Source organism: Chiroxiphia lanceolata, chromosome 5 (genome assembly GCF_009829145.1).
Source record: "Chiroxiphia lanceolata isolate bChiLan1 chromosome 5, bChiLan1.pri, whole genome shotgun sequence".
Taxonomy (NCBI): Eukaryota; Metazoa; Chordata; class Aves; order Passeriformes; family Pipridae; genus Chiroxiphia; species Chiroxiphia lanceolata.
In genome coordinates, this window is record NC_045641.1 from 53,778,503 (window position 1) to 53,791,146 (window position 12,644).

Below are 12,644 nucleotides of genomic sequence, written 5' to 3' on the forward strand. Positions count from 1 at the left end.
AAATGTTCTGGTTTTGGGGTAGGCATCTGACTAGAGCCACCCCCAGCTGACATCTGGGGAGTGTGTGATCAGCTTTCAGCTATCCCTCATCACCTTTCAGCTATCGGTAGCCCCACCACTGAAGCACAGATCACAGTCAGCATCAGTTTCAGAAGATCAGTACTAGTAATCCTTCACTCTCAAGAGATTTATTAGCAGGTAAAACTGCACTAAGGCACATTTGTGTGAAATTCTCTTTAGATCCACCAATGCCATTAACTGCTTCCTAGCACTGTTAAAAACTTTAAAATGTAGTGGATTAAAAACTACACAAGTTCCTCCTTGAGTTTTTCATGGGATGGTTTATTATGCAAGTCCATCTTCCTGTCCATCTTCCGAGTACTCACATGACTTTTGCTATTATTTGGAAGTCTTTTTTTTTTCTAGGAATGGCAGTGGGTGATACCCTCTAGTGGAGATTTTTTTTTCCAAAACTGATCTCCTTCTGATCTAAATAATTGCACTGTTCATGTTATAAAAATTTGTATTTACTTTCATCTGCACGTGAATGAAAAACATTGAGCTGGTTTATGTTTTGTGTTTAAAACTTCAGAGGGCCAATGAAGGAATAAGTTTGTTTCATAAAGGGAATAACTCCTGGACAAAGCCAAAATTAATATTCATATGTATTTTGTCTTCATGCATTGTCTGCTAGAGCCATTCCACGTATCACTTGTTATGAGAGATGGTTCACTAACTTACAGAATGAGGAACGGAGGGGGGTAGGTTAGTTGCTTCATCCTAATAGCCTAATTTTAAAAGAACTTTAGATCCTCAGTGGCTGTAAATACCGTATTTTTTCCTTTTTTCCCCTTCTTCTTTTCACCTGATACAAGCTTACCAAATAATTACTTAGTCCAGACTTACGAATTCAAGAACAGACTGCTACATTAGCATGTTTGGCCATGTTTTGCTTTCTCTTGCCAAGAATTGTTTTCTGTCTATTAATTGGAGCTGTCGCTGTCCATGCTGAAGTAATAGTGATTTTTACATGCAGAACCAGAATCCCAATCAGTAATTAGCCACAAGTTCAAAGTTCTACTCCCTAGTGTATTGGTAAAGGTTCATGACTAAAGTACTACCTTCATCTCGTGGGTTCTATTTCAAGTTGATATTAGAAGTGGAGGATAATTCATGACTGTAGATTCCCTTGCAAGTGGATATTAGACCCAAGTTAATAAACACCATAGCTTAAAGGAAGGCAGTCTGCTGGGGTGGCAGCTGGCCTGAACAGTGAGTGTGTAAATATTCCTTGTGTTCCTGAGTGGGAACTTCTAACGGATTCTTATAAAACACAAAAGAAAGGATACATTTAGTTAATTGTGAATTTTTCAACTACTGATAATATAAATTTCATAAAGTTGATACCGGGTGCTGTCAAACTGTAGGCTGAGTAAATTTTATGATCCTGCTTAGATAAGTGAAGTTTTGTCTTGTTCCATAAAATTTTCATCCAGGTTTTTTAGTAATCTTCTGGCCTGGGTTCTACCAGCTGTGTGATGCTCTCAGTTAATTTCTGGCAAGTTGAAGTCCTCCATAAGGACAGGAGCAGTTGTCTTGGAAGTGTCCCTTAATTCAGTTCCTCAAAGAATAATTCAACAGTGTCATTGTCCTGGCTGGGAGGTCTGTAGTAGACTTCTGCTATGATATCCTCATTATTTGTTTGTCCCTTGATTCTCATTCTCAGAGGCTCTCAGCTGAGCCATTGCCAACTTTGTGTCACTCAACATTTTTATCTAATCTTTGGACTTTTTGTACTGCCAGTCACTGTCATATGTAAACATTCTTGAGGGTGACACATCTGTGTAATAAGTCCTTGAGAATCTTTCTGGAATTTTGTGCCTTGATCCTTCCTTGTTTGGGGGAAGGGTTTTTGTTGGGATTTTTTTGGCTCTTGAGTGTGTGATTGTACATGTACAGTCCTTTTTTTTTGGCATCTTGGGGAAGTGTTCTAAATGTTGTGGCTCCTAAAGATGTGGAATACAGGCAAAATCAGTGCAATCTCCTTTGGATGTCAAGTACAGAGCTAATTACCATGAACATATGTTTTATTCCCGACTGTTGTTATCTACAGTGGATTTTTTGAAATTTCCAGTGGCTAGGGGAAATTCTTTTTTTTTTTTTTTGGGGTAGATCCTTACAACCTCAAGGATGGTGAAACAGTCACTGGTGGAACTGTGTTTGCCCAAGTGACAGTCCTGCTGGGACCTGATGGCAGCAGCAGAGATGGGTTTGGGGGACTCTGTGAGACACTCCCTTGCATCTGGGCTGTGAAGTGATAGTAGACAAGTCTTTTGCAGGCAGGAAGGCTGCTGTGTTCTGCCAAACTGGAATAGAGATTTTGAGGAAATTGCTTCAATTCACTGACCTAATTGCAGTTAATTACAATAATTTTGCCTGGAAGTGACTGATGCAGGGATCAATGTGATGTGGTCATATTCTCACCTGGGAGAAAAAGATGTTTCCTAGTAGGTTAGAGGATGTCTAAAAGGTTTCTGACTGCATGTGTGTTTGGCTGCTATGTTCTCTAGAAATTCCTACCCTTTCAGAACATGAGACCCTCTGCTCTAGATAGTAAGGTTTTTTTGCTAAATCTCTTTACAGTAGCTCCAGCATGTACTTTCTCAGAGTTTTCTCAGTTTATTTCTTCAGAAATGTAGACAGAAATGGTGGAGAAATACACATATAGCAATTGTTCTTTACTTTAGGCATTGCAAGAAAGGGCTCTGGTTGAGCCATGGGGCTAAATGCAGCTCCAGAATCTCTATTCCCTCACATCATGTTATGTGACAATTACCCACCCCCAAGTTGCAGGAGAAAATGTGTGCTTCTCAGATTTGTATAGCAACTTGGATTCTCTCCACATTTCCACACAGGGGATACAGCTTCAGAGATAATGTGGGTCCGTGTTATGGACCTCTGAGATCCCAGGTCTCTGGCTGACAGTCTGAGGCAGAATTGTACTCTCCTGGTAAAAATTGCTGCTGAAAAAACAAAGCAGTGTCAATCTAAGGGAGAGGAAAAATCATTTAAGTGAAAGAGGGTAATCAGTGTTGAAATTTCTTGGATATTTTTCTCTGCTTTGTGGGTTTTTTTTTCTTAATATATACTGAAATTTATACAAAATAGAGAGTAAAACTGGAAATCTCCTTTGCCCTGGAGTGTTTATGTTGAGTTTAGCATGGAGAAGTTCTCATCTTCTTTTTGGAATACTTTGATGCCACTAAAAGAAAATTAATGAATCAACAACTATACTTTTTAAGGAATCCAGTAGCAATAGAGGTACTGCATCTTAACTGTTCAACTGTCAAGTTGCTCAAAGATGTTTCACACAGAAAACATGCAAGACAATAAAATTAAAAACAAAGCACTTTAAGAAATGTCAGAATTAAGGTTGCCTATGTGGTTGCTAGTTAAACCTGTTGTGCAGGCATTTTCTGTAGGAGATAGTAAGCAGATTTACTTTACAATATTGACTTGACTTGACAGCTTGGAATTTTAATGGAACATACTGTTCTAAAGAATGTTTTGACATAGAATCAGTTTCTATGGTACTTCTCGGTCTGAAATGTAATTTCCTATTTTACAGGCTGAAATGTTTCATTTGGGGTATTTGGGTGGCTATGACCCTAATCCATGTCTTTTCTTAAAACATCTTGAGACACCTGAAAGACTGGTACGTTGATTGACCTCATTGGTTAGACTGCATGTTATGTGATGCCAGGTGGTCATACAAACACTTGTTGCTCAGTGATTCATGACAGGAAATGTATAAATCTCAGCCAGTAGTGGTGAAATTATACAAGCGATCTCCTTATGCCCGATTTAAAATTGCAAAGCATGATGTAGCAGTGTGAACAAACTCAGTCTGCAGGGAAACAGCTAGCACAGAAAACCCCTGAGATTTGGGGTTTTGACAGAGACATAAATGAGCGGAAACAGGATCTTGTGTTAAAGGTTGTGTATTACTTTCCAACCTGAGTCACCACATGTGCTCTCTATAATTAGGTAAGGAAGTCTTTATTACTGTCTTCTGCAAAAATGTTACTGTATTTATCACGCTTTCTCCTCTTTATTACTGTTTTAAAAGCTGTTTGAATACAGAATTTGAGTAGTGGCTGGCCCTGACTGATCACCCCAGACCCAAGCCTCTTCATGGGTCTGGCATCTTAGGAGAGTTTCTCTTTCTGCTAATTATATTGAGCTATTTAAATAAACTGTAACAGTGTGCAGTATACATTAGTAACATTGGGAAAGAGCTAAGTACCCATCATGGGTGATTCCTACATCAAAAATTTTTTCTTCTGTAAGAAGAACCCTTGTTCACAACTAGATTGAAATGATTTTTTCTTCGGTACTAGTGATGATAGGGTGAATGGGAAGAGAAGTAATGGAAGTGGTAAAATAGCAAAGTAGCTGTTTCAGAAGGGCTGAAGTTTGCTATCATCTTGATCTACAGGGCTGCACTTGAGAGCTGAGCTGTTTTGCAGTATTAAATGCACTATAACATTTTGAATTGTCCTGGAGGAGACATGGCTAGGAGTGGGAATGCATTTAGGGAGAAAAAGTTGATTCCACTTGCTCCCTGTGTTCATGCATTACAAAAGTTGGAATGTAAATGCTTTTAAGTCTCACCTTCAAAATTCATTTTTCCATGTAAAGTATTTGCTTGACTTCCTTTTCGAGAAGTCTGGGATGATATCTATTACTCTAGAGATATTTTTGAAGATTTTGTTTGTAGTCAGAGACTGTAAAACTTTGGTGCACAGTTGGAAAGAACAGGCCCAGTACATCTACAGCAACTGAAGTTCTCGGTGTCTGCCTACCAGGGATTTCTGTCAGCCATGCCAGTATCTGAAATGCAGGATAGCAAAAAGTGAACTTTGCCAGCATTTGTACTTTTCCCATTCATAAGAATCAGTAGGCTTCACACCATCTTTTTTTCCTGGGCAGTCTTAACTGGAATTATTTGCAACTCTTTACAGTGTTTCTTGTAATAAGAGAAAACACAAAATGTTTTAGCTGTACTTCCTGGAGTAGGCAGAAATGCTGCTTTCATCTCCAGCAGACTGTTAAGGAATTAGTGTCATCATTCTTGCCAGTTTGCCCATTTTCTGGTGGGTGATAACTGTGTTTAGTGAATAATGAACACTATAAGTTGTGGAGTTTTTTTACTGCCCCTAGCTCTCCTAGTGGACAGCTGCCAACTTAATCTATCCTTAAAGTCAGCTAAGAGAATATGTAAGCTTTAAAATGAGCCTCTATGTAAGTACTGTAAAAAAAGCTGTTTCCCTTAAAACAAGAAGTACAAAAGCCCATAGAATTGTAAAAAAATTGTGCTAGTGATAAACTTATTTTAGAGGATGACAAAATTGTTATTGTCTGAAACCCAAATACTGCCACACTGACAATATGAAAGTTAATCTGACTTGACTGAGTTTCATTATCTGTCCACCTTCAGAGAGGAGCAAAAAGCAAGAAATGGATTTCTGAGATATCTAAAAAAAGGTCTGATCTTATTAATTGGCCCTATATTAATAAATTTGTTTGTAACAGATAAGTAAGTCAACCTCATTTTCAGGAGTAATGCGGATTCTTCTGTTCCTTTATGGCTTCCTGAATATAAACACAGAAATGCTGCTCTTAAAAAAGGGAGAAAGAAACTATATACCACAGTTTTGTATTGTATTTGAATATACTAACCAGGATCCACATTTCTACTGTCTTTCCGAACAGCTGAGTTTCATAGTTTGAGCGGCATATGTACCTCTGTCCCCTTTCTTGTCTCAAAAATTCAGTCCAATGTCTTTACCGTAGGTGGAATTTCAAAATCCCAAGTCCTGGCTCTAGTGCCTCTGACCAACCACTGGGTTGAGCTAAGTTCTCATACTTTGATTATTGTTTTTCAGAAATACATGACCAGTGGTGTATATAATGTCCTCTTATACCGTTTTAAGTGTAGAAGAACAGAACAGTAGAAGGCAAAAAGTATTTTTAGAGTAGCGAGCTGTCTGCAAACTTATTTATTGTTCCTAAGCATCATGTCTAGATAGATACAACTGTATCTACTAAGCTGTATGAATCTTACTGTCAATCTGGTGAGACTCCTGGAAGAGCTTCCCCAAAACTGTCTGGTCTTTCCTTCCTCCTGCAAAGCCATTTTAAAATCACTGTAGAAATGCTGAGTGTCTTGTACTCCCAGGTCCCTAGATGTCCAGTAGCAAATATATTACTCCCCTAATGTTCATCATGGATTAGTCAAATAACTTGGATTGGAAGGAACCTCAAGAACTCATCTAGTCCCACCTCTTGCTCATGGTGCAGCCAGTGAGAAAAACAGCTTTTTTTGGTAATTAACTGTTAAGTCAAGACTGCATTAGACTTTAGGAACATTTTTAACAGCAAAATCCCTGTAAAATTTTAAAACCCATCTTAAAAATGTTTCCCTCTTCCTCAGTTGTATTCCTCATTATCTTATCTTTCTTAATTTTATCCCCTTTCAAGCAGTGCTTTCTTGAGTGTTGTTTCTGTGGTGGATTGTTCTGTTTGCAGCAATGGAAACACATCCTTTTGCCTAATGACTTTTATTAAGTTGCAGGCAGCTGAAACCATGGCTTCCTTTCTCTGCCAGTGTTGATAAACAGGGTGGCGGGGTGAGAGCCTCATTGTGGGAAATGAAACAGAGAAGGGAGACAGGAGATACTGAATTCCTGTAACATCTCTTTGCATTGCAGGGTGTTAGGTGCCTTTTCAAAATGTATTTGGGAGAATTGCACTCAATAGTGTTTGCTGGCAGAGTGCATAACGAGCCTGTAAGATTAGAGACTCAGACTTTCAGTACCATGGGTTGAAGAAGGGAACTTCAGCAGTGAGGAAAGGGGAAGTGCTGGCAGCTCTAAGAAGGTGTTTTTTTTCGTTTGTTGGGAAGTGAGAGTTAGCTATAATTTTTTAAAGTGTCAGTGAGGAAGTTGGCCTGATCTCTTAGTGTACTTATTTTTTTTTCAGCTCTGCTGCCCCTTTTATGAGCACTAAAACTCGGTTGTGCTTTAGAGGAAACCAAGCAAGATGTTTTAGTATTTCAGTTACTAGACAAAACCAGTTTTCATTGACAAGAAACTGCTTCCACAGAAGCTTAAAAGTAAAAATAAGGAACTTGGCTGATCATATGTGCCATTGAAGTGATGTTTGTCAGTAAAATAGTTTTAAGAGTTTCAGAATTTGATCAGCTAAGGTGAAGGGAAAAGCATTAACTGTGTATACGTAGCACTCTATGAAGCTTTATTATATGAAGCAAACAGAACAGAAATAATTGCTAGTCTTGGAGCAATATGTGGCACCTAAAGGGAGGATTTAAGTGGTACTGGTACTGTATGATTCATAGCAGTGGCAAAAGATGGGAAACTAAGGCAGTAATTCTGTGAAGCTTCCTGATATATATGAATTCCTAAAGTAGCGTTCCATTTGTTTAAACAAAAAAAGAAAAAATGGGGATTTTCCTCTTTTGGGGATGCTATGCAACCTCCCTTCTCTCTGGGGCCAGGAGACATGAAATATTGATGCAGTGGGAGATACTTCTGTAGCATCTTTGACAGAGAACCATGGGGGGAGGTCCTTTCATTCCTTTTATGTATGATGTGAGTTCTGAAGTTTTATTCTTCAGCCAGCCAAGTTGAGTTCCCTTAGGAAGTGCAAACTTCATCAAGTACTGGTGGCCATTCAGTTGAATACTCTAATTCAGGAGATAAAAAGGGGAGCTGAAGCTTTGTCAAAATTGTAGGCCTGTATCTGATTCTGCAAAGGCAAAGCCAGGCTGCTTCAAAAAGCAAAAATCATCCCTCACACCTCTTTTTGTTGTCTCAGGCTGCCTTTCAAGGTTCAGGGAGTGACAGTCTTACAGCAGGGCTTTGAGTATCTTTGCACCCTTATGAGCTATGTAGATATGTATGTAAGTGAAAATTTAAGCTTTGCAGAAGGCAATAAATCTTGTGTCCATTTGCCTTGCAGTTTCTTATCCACAGTTGGTGAGTGGGAGAGTGTATTTGTTACTGGCAGAGCCTGTCAAATCTATAATACACAATTGTTTTAAAGAAAGTGATATTGTAATCCAACTTTCTAGAATGTTTCCCAGTACTAAAAGTTTTAAAAGAAATGCACTTAGCTTAGACTGGAGATTTTGCCAAGATTGGTTTCCCTGTCTGGGAGTTGGCACAGTTATAGCTGTTATTAGATGTTCGTTATATTGATGGTGCAATACACTGTTCTTTCAGTCACTGAAATTATTTATCCTGATCTCTTTATGTGCAAAATTTTGATCTGCCTGTCTTAGCAGTGCATAATGTAGCCTTTTTATTCAGATCAAAGACAACTTTCTGGATCTTTTCTTTTTAGATATTTTTGTATATATGTATTTATTATTATTTTTCTATTCATTGTCAAATTAATTTTGGGAATGTGCAGTGATCCTTGTTTTTCAGGATGAGCTGTTATTCTTCCCTCCTACCTCACACCTCCAGTATGTATGACTTGTGAGTAAGCTTCCATTTCTGCCCTCTCTTCTTTGAAGCTGGCAACCTTATCTTTGCTTTGTCCTGTGCATATGTATGTAGCTGCAGTGTGCATGTGCTGCAGAAGCTGTTTGCCACAACTTCTTTCATGGGAAATTATTTACACGGATGGTTTTATAATACAAGGAATTGTCTCACAAAACAGAATATCCTATATTTTATACCTATCAAATATGACTGTCTGCCGATGATCAGACACTCACATATTGCAATTCTTTTTCATTAATGTGAAGATTTTGGGTTTATTCCCTGCTGCAGGAGAGCATCAGAGTATCTGCAGTGATAAAACTTAACTCTCCCTCGTACAGACAGAAATGGTTAGGAATTATTTTAGTATGCCATTTTAGTATGCCGTAGGCATCAAAAGCAAAGGGGTATTTGATCTTCTGATCTGTGACAGCTTTGTTACATCTTGGTGAGTTTTATTATTTAGTCATATGAGTAGACATAGTAGTCAACCTGCCTTCCATACATGGAATATCTGTGTTTAAACTGAGGAGATACGCTTGCTTCTCTCACTAATTGCTTAAGCCATGACCTGACAGCACTGGATAGTGACTGCCTGAACCCTAACTGCTTTCTTCAGGGAAGATGCTGTAGCTGTAATGACAACTAAGTCACCAAGTGCAGTCAGTGATCCAGATATGACCCTTAGTGCCTAGGCTGATGCTGTCTGAACTAGAGTAGTGCTCAGACTAATGTTGTCCTAAGTTCTTGCTTAAACATCTTCACTGAAGATACAGGCCCTAGACAGTAGACTTATTTCCAGTGACTTTCAGTAGGAATTTAATTCCTGATTTATGTCTATGCATTTGAAAATTCCCCCTCTTCAGGCTTAAAAGTGCAGTGTTTCATGGATGAATTTTATTTTAAACTACTAAATTTAATTGAAAAACAGGAAAAATCACTAAAATAGAAGTTCTTTAAGATAATGAAAGAGGATAATTAATAATTAAATAGGCAACTGTCAATCTGGCAGTTGGTAATAAAGTACATTTGAAAGATATTCCTTGTCCTTTGTATTACCATAGAGGAAGAAAAAATCAAAGTTGTTGGAAGGCATATTTAAATCCACTTTCTTGCCCTCTGCTTCAATACTGGGCATTGCATATGAGTCTTGAAGCCATAATTATATTTGAGAGAAATACGGGGTTCATTTGTCATCTAGACGCCATATTGTGAAGCTTGAATTCTTTCTGGGAGAAAAATAGATACAACTGAAGATGCCACTGTGACACTATGCCTTTAATTATGTGCATATGCTCACAAGCTTACATACATATATAAATAGATAAAACTGAACTCTGTACATGCTTTCCAGTCTTTCACATCCAAACCAACATGTGAGAACATAATTTGTGTCTTCTGACTGCGTATGGAAATTGCTGGGCAGAGCCTTAAGAGAATCTGAAACCCATATAAGTAATTGCATGAGTGAAAATATGCAAAGCTTATGGCAGATAAAAGCTACAGTTAGGAGGTGTGATCACAACTTCTGTGAATAAACAAAACCTAGATTTAGCAAGTGTAGGAATGAGCAGAGTGGGTTTCAGCAATGATGGCACTGACTAGTCCAGGGTGCCTGATACTTGTGCACTTGGCCACTAAAACCTGAATGTGCATGTACCCAGTGCACGTCAGTCACTTTCTACAAGCATGTTGCATGTGTCCACAGGACAGTTCAGGACTGTTGCAGCGTTCATGGAGATTTTTTGGTGCCTTTTTTTTTTCTTCTGGAGCTACAAGTCTTGCTGGTATATTCTAGCTAAGCACAGTGGCTGGATGCCACTTGTATGGGCAGGTGGCCCACCTAGTGGATGAGTGAAACGCTGTGGATTTTAACTACCTGGAGTTTGATACTGTCTCCCACAACATTCTCCTGGAGGAGCTGCCAGCCCATGGCTTGGACAGGTGCGCTCTTCTCTGGGTTAAAAACTAGATGACCAGGTCTCAAGAGTGGTGGTGAATGGTACCACATCCACTAGTGGAATGTGAATTTTGCTCCCATTCCAGGATTTCCAATTCTATGTCCTAAAACAGAGAACAATAATGGATAGGTAATCCTTGAGCTGAGGCCTCTATAAAAATTTCACGTGTGAAGTCAAGGATTACATACATGGAGACACGGGAAAACTGAGCTGTATTATTGAACGTCAATTTGAAAGAAGTTAGTTTAACTTGATTAAATCTATTCTGTGGGTTACTTTTCTTTGGCCCGTTGAATTGCATCAAAACAAGCAGAGATCTCATGATTCTGAGTAAGTGTGTTCACACAGCCTCTAGTTAATATACTTGAATTCTACATGTGTAGTTAACATGGATTAATTTTTCTGAATGTCCCCAGGTAGACAAACCAGTCTCACCGACTCTCATCTGTTTACTTCTCACACTGATTCTTGAATGCTTTGCTGACATGTAGTGAGAAAAATTAGTGTTTCTTCTGTACTCTGTACCAAGGCTTGTCCACAGAAGTTAACCAAGTGAAAATGAGTTACCCTTTATCTTCTTACAGCTGTCAATTTTGTCTTTGATGTGGTGCTCAGCTGAGAATACCAAATTTGCTCCCATGCTCACTGACCTTTCCTCATCAGCTTACCAGGATAAAAATGAGAGGTGAAAGGCTAGATGGAAGATGCAAAGTAAAAATAACTCCAAAGTAAATGTACCTATCAGGTACCTATCTTCTTAATGAACTTCGTTTAAGTGCAGGCACATACTTTAAAAAATAAACATGATTATGAGAGAATCTTTGAAACAGAAAGAGAAACAAGATCATGTTCCATATATTTATGGAAGTACGAATTGCAGCCCACTCAATACCTGATTGCTCTGGGACTGAAGACATCCCATATGGAAAAAGAGGAGGAAAACCAGCCCAGACTATTTTTTGGAAATGCTTCATTTGTGATTTTTTATTAAGTTATGCTTCTTTTATTCCCTGGATAGGCTTTTTCTTCTGCAGTAATTCTAAACTTCATGCTTCATTCTATACTTCATCAAGACATCTTTGCAGTTGTGTTCCTAATCTGGCAGTTGGTCTTATTTTTAAATAAAAAAATAGAGAATATTATTTCTCTTCATACAATGAGGTCAAAATAGAAAGTTAGAATCAGAATTGCATGAAATTATAGAATGTGCACCCATGTGTTATTTTCTAAAATAACAGTGATGAGATCTTGAAAGTCAGAACTGTACAGCAATGAATGTTGATTGTGTAGAATTGACAAGAGAACCATGAACAGTGGCAGTAACATGTAATTGAAACTGTCCTTACTGGGCTTCATCTGTAATGTCTTTTCAATAGTGTAAAATTTCCCCACTTTTTTTCAGTTCATTTTTGTCTTTTCCCCATTCATTTGACTGTGTTTCTGTACCCTAGAGGTTTTATCAGGAATAGAACTTAATGTGGCATACAATGTGTTGATGTTTGTTTCTTCTGTTTGCACGTGATAATCACCAACTATCTCAGCAAAGATCTGGGAATAGTTTCTTAGTTGCAGCTGCAGAGGAAGTAAAAAAATAAATGTATTTGCGTGTGTCCTATGTAAACAGCCTTCTTTAAAAAATCCATTTCTCAGCATCTGTTATAACATAAGAGAATTATTTTATCTTAAAAGGAGTTTTCTCAAGTATGGAAAATCTTTCCTACTGCGACTTCTTTACAGCTATGCTTTGTGTCATTTAAAATGTGCTCTTTTAACCAATGCTTGCTGTATTAATTGTAAAAGGGAAAACTTTATCAATGACTGCCATAACAAGCAGTGCTGTTAGATAAATGTACCTGAGCAAGTTCCCAGTGCTGCAAATTTGAAGCAGAATGATTTACAGACTTGCTGTGGTTGCAGCATTGGGCATGCTTTAGTGTTCATCTTGGTTAGATTAGTGATGGAAATATAATTATCTTGTTTCTTTAAGAAAATATATGTTGATTATACAGTGGTTTGCTGTAGCAGATACTGTTCTTTGGGCTATTTCATGGTGTGAATTCTAGGCTAGGTTGGTAGAGGGTGCTACAGCAAGGCTACTGGATGCATTGATAAA

At 38.2% G+C, this 12,644-nt stretch overlaps 1 protein-coding gene across 5 annotated transcripts in view; it reads left to right on the plus strand.

The window, feature by feature from the left end:
* The window catches only part of LARGE1 (LARGE xylosyl- and glucuronyltransferase 1), a 273,696-nt gene that overhangs the window by 20,335 nt on the left and 240,717 nt on the right, over positions 1-12,644 (plus strand). The gene's annotated exons all lie outside the window — the stretch shown is intronic.